Genomic DNA, 10,885 nt, shown 5'->3' with positions numbered 1-10,885 from the left:
AAGAGAAGATGAGAGAATAGAAGGTGCCTTCCCCATCCGAGAGACCAATGGAGAGATGAAAATGAAGAACATTAGCCCCTCTGCTTTACCTCACTTCCATGGACTGACTACTGAAGATACTGATACCTTCCTGTTTGAGTTTGCTGTCCTTTGTAGAACCTATGACTATACTGAAGATGAGCAGAAGCTGAAACTCTTCCCTTCAACTCTTAAGGATGCATCATTACGCTGGTTCATGGGCTTACCTGGGAATAGTATCACTACTTGGGCTCAGATGCAGCAAGCTTTCAATACTAAGTACCGGGACTACTGCAGGTCCAAGGAAACCAAGGGAGAAATCTTTCAGATGACTATGGGAAACAATGAGTCCTTAGAAGATTACGAGGAGAGGTTCCAACTTAGCTATAAGCGGGCCAGGTGCACACTTGACCCTGAATCCCTCAAGTTGGTCCTGCTCCGAGGAGTCCCTGAATATCTTTTAGATACCCTTTACATGTTAACTGGGGGGATATTTACCAACTGCCTTATGAGGACATCAAGACTGTGTTTAGAAACCATTCTAGGGCAGCTCGGAAACGAGGTAGAGGAAACCTCCTCTCAACTGGTGTCCCTTTCTCCAAACATGAGTTTGCAAATCAATTAGAAGATCTTAAGAGTGAGGTGAGACAGACCATTGCCATGCAGCTGGACACATTCAGGATCCAGCAGAAGAAGGAAGAAGCTGAGAGAGCCTTGTCTATCTTCTGCCCTAGATGTACAAGGAGACACCCTAAGAACGAATGTCCATTGCATTCGGTTGAAGTGTGTTTCGTTTGTGAGGAGGACCATCCCACAAACCAATGTCCAACCTTACATGGATTTAAAGCCATGTACCAAGGGATTGAAGCTCCCACTGAACCTCTCTATTACCTCAACCAAAGGAGGCCACAAGGACCTAGACCTTACCAACAGGGGATGCAAGGGGCACCTCAAGCTTATTACAGCCCCAACCAATCGACTCCTATGCCTTCATGGGGTCCCCCTGCTCATCCTTCTTGGTCTATGCCTCCTCCATGGTCTTATCCACCTCAGTACCCTACTCAGCCCACTACTCATTCTTATCATTCACATGCCCAACCTCAGCCTCAATGGAATGCACCTCAGTCGGGGTGGAGTCCCCAATACAACACTCCTCGTGCCATTTTATCTCCACCACCAGTTCAACCTCAACCATTACCTCCTGCTCCTCCAAGGCAACCTCAAATACCCGCTCAACCGAACCCAAACCCCAACAATAGACAATCCCAACTGGTATACACTGGGGAAACATCATGTCCTACCTATGCTGTGGAGATCCAGGAGATCAATCTTCGATCTGGAAAGCCTCTTCCGGATCGCCAACCTCCTCCCCCAGAGGATGAGGAAGATAAATAGGAAAGTGAACCAAAGGCTATTCCACCCTTTCCTGAGAGATTAACAGCCACCACACAACCCAACCCAGAGGAGGATGAGCTTGTGGGTGAGCTCAAGCAGTTGTGTGTGAAAATACCACTTCTCCAAGCCATCAAGGATGTGCCAATATACAACAAACTGGTTAAGGAAAAGTGTTTCAAACACCCAGGCAGGCGAAAGAGAGATGCTTCAACCATCAATGTCTTAGGACAACTGTCTGAACTTATGTTAGGACAAGTCATCTGCCCAAAGTATCTAGATCCTGGTAGTCCTGTAGTAGATTTCCACATCAATGGCATCATCATACCTCACACCTTGATTGATCTGGGGGCTGCCATTAATGTGATGACCAGGGATACCATGCTCAAAATCAATCTTCAGGGTTCCTTGAGGAAGACCTCGACAGTTCTGCAACTAGCAGATCGCTCCACTGTGACTCTCGAAGGGATTGTGGAGGATGTCTTGGTCTCTGTCGACTCTTGGGAATACCCTGCAGACTTCTTGGTTCTGCAACCCAAGGCAAAGCTTACTGGATATCCTCTTATTTTGGGAAGGCCTTGGTTAGCCACTGCAGATGCTTACATAAGTTGTCGTGCAGGAAACATGACCATCAAAAATGGTCCTATGCCCAAGCAGTTAGTCCTATACCCTCCTGCCCAACCTTCCTTAGAGCATGACTTACCACTTTGGTTGGAGGTAGGAGAAGAGGATGAAGTGTACTCAGCCCCTTTGTGCACCCTAGATACCACTAGAAGAGATCCCCCAACCGAGGATGACTTGATTGAGACCTTGATCCAGAATCCACCTTCCAGTGCACTATCCTTAGAGAAATTGGTGGAGGATGCCCAAGCCAGCACCTTAGTGGATCTTTGTACAACCAACCCCGTCACTCCCAAAGTCAAGAATCTGGAGTTCGGCCCTGAGAGAGTGTTAAAGATCAGCTCCTCCCTATCTCCTTCCCAGGAAAAGGAGCTGTGTAGCCTGTTGGCTAGTCACCTAGATGCTTTTGCTTGGAGCTATAAGGAGATGAAAGGAGTCCATCCCTCGGTCTGTACCCAACACATATACATCAAAGAGGGTTGTAAACCGGTTAGGAAACCTCAGAGGAGAATGAATCCAGCCCTTAAGGACATTGTCAAGGAATAATTGCAAAAACTGTTGGATGCCAGATTCATTTACCCCATCTCAGATAGTGAATGGGTGTCCCCTCTGGTGTTGGTTCCCAAGAAGAATGGGAAGTGGAGAATCTGTGTGGACTACCATGAACTGAACAAAGCTACCAAGAAAGACAACTTCCCTCTACCTTTCATAGATCAATTGTTGGACGGACTGGCAGGAAAGAAGTTCTTCTCTTTCCTGGATGGGTTTAGCGGGTACAACCAGATTCAAATCAGCCTGGAAGACCAAGATAAGACCACCTTCACTTGTCCTTGGGGTACCTTTGCCTACCGAGTTCTTCCCTTTGGGCTATGCAATGCTCCTGCTACCTTCCAGAGAGCTGTCTTTAGCATCTTCTCGGAGCTGGTCCATGATGCAGTGGAAATCTATATGGATGACTTCACTCCTTATGGGGCCAACTTCCAGGAAGCATTATCCAATCTGGGAAAAGTCCTAACTAAATGCATTGAGATGAACCTGTCCCTTAGTCTTGAAAAATGTGAATTCCTGATGACTGAAGGGACCGTGCTAGGCCATACCATTTCTCGCCAAGGGTTACAGGTGGATCTTAACAAAATTGCTCTTATCAAGAAGGTTCCACCTCCTCAAAAGGTAAGGGATGTTCGGAGTTTCTTAGGATTAGCAGGGTATTACAGGAGATTCATTAAGGACTTCAGCAAGCTAGCCTCACCATTGTTTGGTCTGTTGGCAAAAGATGTGGAATTTAAGTGGACTGATGATTGTCAGAGGGCTTTAAATGAATTAAAGGACAAGTTGGTGTCAACCCCAATCCTGAGAGGTCCAAATTGGGCCCTACCTTTCCACATACAGACTGATGCCTCGAAGAAAGCCATAGGTGCAGCTTTAGGACAAGTTGAACAAAAACTTCCATATGCCATTTACTTTGTTAGCAAAAACTTGTCCAAAGCTGAGCTGAATTACACTGTAACCGAGAAATAGTTTTTGGCTGTGGTCCATGCACTGAACAAGTTCCGACATTATATCACTGGCTATCAAACATTTGTGCATAAAGACCATGCTGCAATTAGATATTTAATGAATAAACCAGATGTGAATGCTCGTATTATTATATGGTTACTTTTGTTGCAGCAGTTTGATTTGACCATTGTTGACAAACCAGGTAAAGAAAATGTTGTTGCTGACTTTTTATCTAGATTGGATTTGTCTGCAGATGAGGATGGAACAGTGGATGACCAGATGCCCGATGAACATCTGTTTGCTATCTCAGCACTCTCTCCATGGTTTGCTGATATAGCAAACTACCTTGTTTCAGCACAGTTCCCTCTGCACCTATCTTCAAGAGAGAAGAGAAGAATCATTAGAAAAAGTGCCTCATTTACTTGGATCGGGGGCAATCTGTTCAAGCTTGGCCCCGATCAGATCTTAAGGCGTTGTGTAAGGGAGGAGGAAGTCTTTGATATCCTCCTCACTTGTCATGATGGGCCTTGTGAAGGACATTTTGCAGCAAAGAGAACTGCCTTCAAAATCCTGCAGGCAGGTTACTATTGGCCCACACTTCATCAAGATGTCAGAAGATATATCAGCCAGTGTGACCAATGCCAAAGAATGGGGAAGCCGAACCAAAGGGATGAGATGCCTCTCCAACCTCAAGTGACTCTTGAGCCATTTGAGAAGTGGGGTATGGACTTTGTGGGTCCAATCAACCCTCCTTCGAGGCAGAGGTCTTACATCATTGTGTGTACTGACTACCTGACAAAGTGGGCAGAGACCAAAGCAATCAGAGCAGCAATAGAAGAAAAGGTGGCCGAGTTCTTAAGAGAAAACATCTTCTACAAGTTTGGCTACCCAAGAGAGCTAGTCACTGATCAAGGGAGCCAGTTCACATCCAATCTAGTTGAAGATCTACTAGCTCATCACAAGATCAAGCATAGGACTTCCACCCCCTATCACCCTCAAGCAAATGGGCAGGTGGAAGTCACCAATAGAGCGTTGGAAGGGATCTTGACTAAGGTGGTGAGCAGTAGCAGAAAGGACTGGGCAGATCACCTGGTTGAGGCCACATGGGCTTACAACACCACCTGGAAGACCACCACCGGCTTCACACCTTATGAGCTGGTCTATGGGAAGAAAGCTTTGCTGTCCATTGAGTTCGAGTACAACACTTTGAGGATGGCAGCTCAGCTAGATCTAGATCTCAGCCATGCACAACAAGAAAGGTTATTGCAGCTAAATGGACTGGATGAGCACCGAATGCAGGCCCTCCTTCACTCGGAAGTGGTTCAACTTCAGAGAAAGGTGTGGCATGACCAACATCTCCATGACAAGAAATTTCAGCCGGGAGATTGGGCCTTGTTGTATGACTCCAGATATAAAGATTTCAAAGGGAAGCTAAGAACCAGATGGCTAGGACCATATGCAGTGGAAAAATTTCATGACAATGGATCTGTTCTTATTCGGACCATTGATGAGGAAGCCATCCCCATGCTTGTCAATGGGCATCGATTGAAGATCTACAGGAAGCCTCTCTCAAGACAAGAGTTCATCAAGACCATGGAGAAATCAGTGTTGGTCATAGAGAAGGGTTCTGCCTCTCCTTTGGGCATGCCCTGAAAGATCCAAAAAAATAAAAAAATAAAAAATAATAAAAAATAAAAAATAAATAAATAATAAAGATCCTTGGGTGAAAACCTTTCTGAGGCGCCCAAGGCAGGTGGTAGGGGTGAAAACCTCATTGAGGCGCCCCTATTGTCTTTCAAAAAAAAAGAAAAAGATTTGAAAAAGATCCTTGAGTGAAAACCTCTCTGAGGCGCTTAAGGCAGATGGCAAAGGGTGAAAACCTCATTGAGGCGCCCCTGTTATCTTTCAAAAAAAAAAAAAAAAAAAAAAAAGAAGGTCAGCAAATTCATAATGTAAAATTGCATGCAAGTTGCAGGTGTTCTATGGAGGAGAGGAAGCCTCTCAACTCAAAGCCAAGGATGCTTATCATGCTGTCAGAAGACCTCACCAGCACCTCCTCCAAGAATACTCAGTTTCTCCAAGGTATGTGCAATTTTATCACAGCTTGAGTCTTCTACAGGAAGACACAGATTTTCTACAGGAAGATGCAGATTTTCTACAGGAAGGTGCAGACTCTCTACAGGAAATGCAACCTTTCTACAGGAAGCTCTGTATTTCTACAAGAAACTTCCTGTAGAAGTTCAGGACGGCCCAAAATCCATTTTATGAGGAGATCTGACGTCTAAGGATCGGTTTGGATGCATGCAAGCTATTGTTGTCCCTCTTGCATATTGTTGTCACCTCGTCCTGCCATCCTTGTCGACATGCAACGAAGTTACCTGCACCAGCAAAGAAGATCGATGATTTATCAAGGAAAAGCAAGTTTTAAATAAAAAAACGCTGAGATCTCATACCATATCCATCCCAGTCATCCAGAAGGCCTGGGAGCGCGATCGAGAGGCCAGATCCTTCGTCGTGCAGCATGCACCCAAGGAGGAAGAACTGTTACAAGACATCCCGTGGAAGTCCTGTAACAGTTGAGCCCGCTAGAGTGTATACTATTCACAGCGCTGGCCATACGCAATGAACGCGGACGCATGCAGCCAAGCATCAACTCCATCATCGGCAGCCTGTCAACATGAATCTCCGGGCCTGTGCAAATCCACCAGCAGCAGACAGATCTATTCATCATCGTCCAAAACCCAAAAAATCATGTTGCAGCTGCGCAGGTAAGTGTCTCGACCCTTCCTTCCATCAGATTGCATGAATTTTACTTTGAATTTTTTGCAAAGTGTGAGGTGAATGGGTTGAGTGGCTGTATGGCCAGTTGACTGGCCACGTCGACCGGTTAATGGTCCAGTCGGATGTTTGGGTGGCGGCCGTGACAAAAGGAATGCACCACACACACGTGAGAGCAATCCCCGTCGAAAAAACGGATTTAGCAGAAGAAACGGCGGCGGATTTGCTGGGGGATGATGTGGCAGTAAGTGAACTCGCAGACAAATGATGAATCGACATCATCCAACGGTCCGGCGGGGACAGATCACCCCCGCGCCACGGATTCCGCCGATTCAAATCTAATCGGCTAGATTGCCCGCATGCATTTATCATCCACCGTTTGAAACTCAAGTAAACATCCGGATCCCTCTGCAGTTCGAAACTCCGAGCCTTTGGCTATCAGAACGCCTATGAAGCAACACCGAGAGCGCAGACCAACTGCCGTCCTTCACAGAAATCACGCGCTGCTTCTACAGGAAAACTGTTTATACAGGAAGGCGGGTTCCTCACGTAAAAAGGTGGGAGATAAAAAGGTAACCCTGAACTCTCCATGCAATTGGTTTTTAAAGGTGGCAGAATCGTCGTCCGCAGTCTGGTCGTAGGAAATGGTTGAAATTGTTGTCTGTTGTGCGTAGACTGTCATTCTACAGGATGGTAGTGTAATTAAACTGTATTAAGATCCTCAGGGATAAGTTTCGTGGGTTATGTGCATAACAGAAGCGTAATTTTACGCTCTGTCCAAATAAGCTAAAATTTCTTCCGCATTTGCCACCTCTAAGTTAAAGCAAAATTTTTTATCATGCCGGGTGGGTTTATTAGACGGGAACCCACTGATTCCTCAAAGTTAAGGGAAAACCAGGAGGTGGTGGAGCTCTTTACACGGGTGCAATGGATATCCTTTTGTGACAAGTCGCAGGGTTATGACGATGAAGTGGCAGAAGAATTTTTACAAGCTTTGAGGCCGAAATCCAAAACATTGGCCACCGTGAACTTCAGGGGCCTAAGCCTCAAGCTCACCCCACAGTATATCAGTCGAATTACTGAACTTCCAATGGGTATGCCATGGGATAAGGAAGAAAGAAAATTGAGCCAGCAGGCAAAGAAATAATTCTTTCCACCTGAGGAGGAATTCACGGAGGACAAAAATGGGGTCCGTAGAACCAGTTTGCTGCCACCATGGAATGAAGTTAGCCTACAAATCATGAAATATATAACCTGTGAAGGCCGTTTCAGCATTGTGTACGGGTATCACTTCAGGTTGCTCAATGAATTGAGGCACCAGATTGATCTTCCTGTAGAAAATAAACTTAGCATCCCTTATTTCCTGCTACAGTCTCTAATTGAGTGTGCCACAAAGTTAAAAGAAGGCATACCAGATCAGGTGGCCCACCATGGATTGATCAAACTTCTTGTGGAGGATGCACTTCATTCATATAAGGTTCCCCTCTCATGGGAAGCATTCAGGAATTTGACAAGAGATGGAGACATAAGGATGCTGACTGAAGAAAGTGGTTCCTCCAGCAGTGAGGAAAAAGAATCAGTGGCCGCAGGAAAGAAAGAAGCAAGCCCGAAGACCCCGACCACAGTGCAGAAGAAAAAGCAGGAAAAGAAACAAAAGAAAAAGGATGCTGAGGAGAAAGATGACACACCCATCTTGTCAGCAAGGGAGAAAAGGTTGCAGAGCAGAACGGACAAAGCTGAGAAGGTCCACGTCAGCCCAAGTACCTCATCAGCACCCACAACCAAACCAAAAGGCAAAACCCCTGCAGCAAAGCAAGCCAAGGTGGCGACACCTGTGGCTACAGGAAAGCAGAAACAGGCTTCTACAGGAAGCCCGAAAACAGAGAAACAGGCTTCTACAGGAAGCCCGAAATTGGCTAAAACAGGGTCTTCTACAGGAAGCCCTGAAAAGGTGAAACCCAAGGAGAAGAAGGCGGACATTCTAGCAAGGGAGGCAGCAGCTGTGCTGGCCGCCCTCAGCACGCCACCTAAGCCAAAAGAGAAAAGAAAGAGGGAGACCCCTCTATACTTTAAGGCCCGAAGAAGTGTCCGAATAAAGACGGGTAAACCACAGCCCTCGTCCAGCAGCCCGATTGTTATTGAAGATACCCCTACTTCTCCCAAGGAAAAGTCCCCCTCAAGGATCACGGTCACCTATGAGAAGGGGAGCCCAAAGAAAACTAAGTGGCAAGAAAGGTTAGACCTGTTGACTGAAAAAACTCGGCTACAGGAAGCTAAAAATGTTCTACAGGAAACTCTGGCCCGTCTAGAGGAGACAAAGAAGAGGGAAGGAGAAGGACCCTCATCACCACCAAGGAAGGGTGAATTTGAGCCACCTAAAGAGGAAGAAACAGAACATATACCAGAGCCCAGCCCTCAGCCTAGTCTGAGTTCATACTACACCTTTTTAGAGGCAGGCAAAATCATACCGCAGAAATTTACTGTGCCCCTGTTTTTTGCATTAGAGGAAGAAAGAGTCCGTACACACACGTGGATGAAGATTGCCAAGTCAAAGGGTGTGGCGGACATAGGTCCTTTACAAGAGCAACTCAAGGAGGCCAGGAGTGAATTGGCCATGGCCAAACATGTGGCCAATTGCCAAAGAGTGTACCTACAGGAAGAAAACCAGAGGCTAAGATTGCAGCTACAGGAGCTGAAGGCAGGGACAGGTACATCCTCCAAAGACACCACAGAAGAGAAGCAAGGCAAAAAGGAGTTGATCACAGGTCTTGAGGAGCCAATGAAACTTCTACAGGAAGCAGAACAACAATCACAAATTGAAGTGCAAGCTCTAAAAGAACAACTGCAGCAAAAAGAAGCACAATTGGCCTGCATGGCCAGTTGGGCCATGGAGGCAATACAGTGCAGACAACCTGCAAAATCCTATGGGTTGTACTTGAAAGACCAATGGCTGCAGTTCCAAATAAATACCTTGGCACAAAGAGGTATTTCTCACATCCAAGACCCACAACAATTTTCTGAGTTGTGCAGTACTAGTTCGTCAGAAGATAGAGCCAAATTAGCAGAGTTCTACCTCCACAATTTGGCCTTGCCTAATGAAGTTTCCTGGGATCCCAATACTGCATTGGGTGATATGCAATTGATGGCGTTCGCTTCATGGTTGAACCATGAGGATCAAAGAGTAGCTGAAGCAAAATCGGTCATAAACCGAGAATTGAACGAGCCATTGTTCATCCGAGCAGAACCAGAGGATCCAGTTGCACTCATCTCAGCACACCAACACTTGTCTACTGATCCCACAGCTTCCTTGAGATATATGGACCAACAGGCCCAAGCCATAGCTCATTTTGAAGACATGGAAAGACTGTTAGGAGAAAATGCTGCCCAAGCATGCACACGCAGATGGAATACATTGGCACACAGTTTGAAAATCTGAGAGTACCATACCCCAACTCGGATGAGAGAAGCTTTGGTAAGGGTAGACCTTTACAAGAAATCCATGCAAAGCCTCTAGGCCAGCTGGATTGGCCTTAAATTCAGCCCACCACTGCTGCTAGGATTGACTGAAGGCAGCACAGAGAAGGATGACAGTGAACAATGGGAAGAGGTGAACAGGAAAGTTGGGTTTCATATCAACAAGGAGGACACTACCACAGAAGCTTGGGATGTAAGGGAAGCAGTAAAAGAAATGAAGGATGAAGAATTGGATTAAGTTGCTCAAGGATGAGCAAATACTTTAGCTGTGGGGTGATGATGAGCCCCAATTTTTGGTAACAATTTGGGCTCATTTGGCCTACTTACCTTTCTCAAACCTTCATCTTTTATCACTTATGCATTCATTTCTTAGTATATTCGTGTTATTTGTAGGAAGAAGGGCAGGCATTATATCTATGTGGCTAATACATGATGATTTCAGGCTTTTTGGCATTAAAGGGAGCAAAGACCACGCAGAAGGAGACAAGGAGACAGCAAAGGTGGCATTGCAGGTTTATAGGGAGGTTGTCTATAGCCTTAAATGACCTCCCTCGTGATCTCCACCCTAACTCCGAGCTCCAACAGCTCTCCCCACCGAGCTCAAAGGCAGCCAACGGGTTCTACAGGAACAGCAGTTTAACTTTCAGTTGGACAGCCAAGCTCCACGTATTGAGGAAGCCAGCTGGGTCCTCATCATGTATAAATATGAAGGCTGTAGCCTTTGATAGAAGCTTTTTGAATCCTTGAACTACTGTTGAAATTCCTAAGCACGAGCTACAGCTCGGTTTTTGCTTTTTGTAAACCAGTTTTGGCATGATATTAGACTCATGATTATTCAATAAAGGCAGGCAATTTGGATCTAATTCTGAGTTATTAAGGGAGCTATAGCTCTCAGGTTAGGGCCCAACCTAAGAGCAATAGACCTCCTTTTCCTTGTATTGTTATTTCTTTTTCCTTTCAGCACTTCATTCCTCTGTTTTGACATGCATTTAGAAATTACAGTCTGCTGATTTGATTTCTGTTATGTGATTGAAGTAGGATTAGTTTATGGTTCAAGTGCTTTTGGTTGCTTAGATTAGAGTAGAAGGATTAGTATTCGTAGAGC

Source organism: Pinus tabuliformis, chromosome 5_2, assembly GCF_031772625.1.
Source record: "Pinus tabuliformis cultivar Carrire ecotype Pingquan chromosome 5_2, CPIR1, whole genome shotgun sequence".
Classification (NCBI taxonomy): domain Eukaryota; kingdom Viridiplantae; phylum Streptophyta; class Pinopsida; order Pinales; family Pinaceae; genus Pinus; species Pinus tabuliformis.
The sequence above is the reverse complement of the archived record's forward strand: the minus strand, read 5'-3'. Positions refer to the sequence as shown.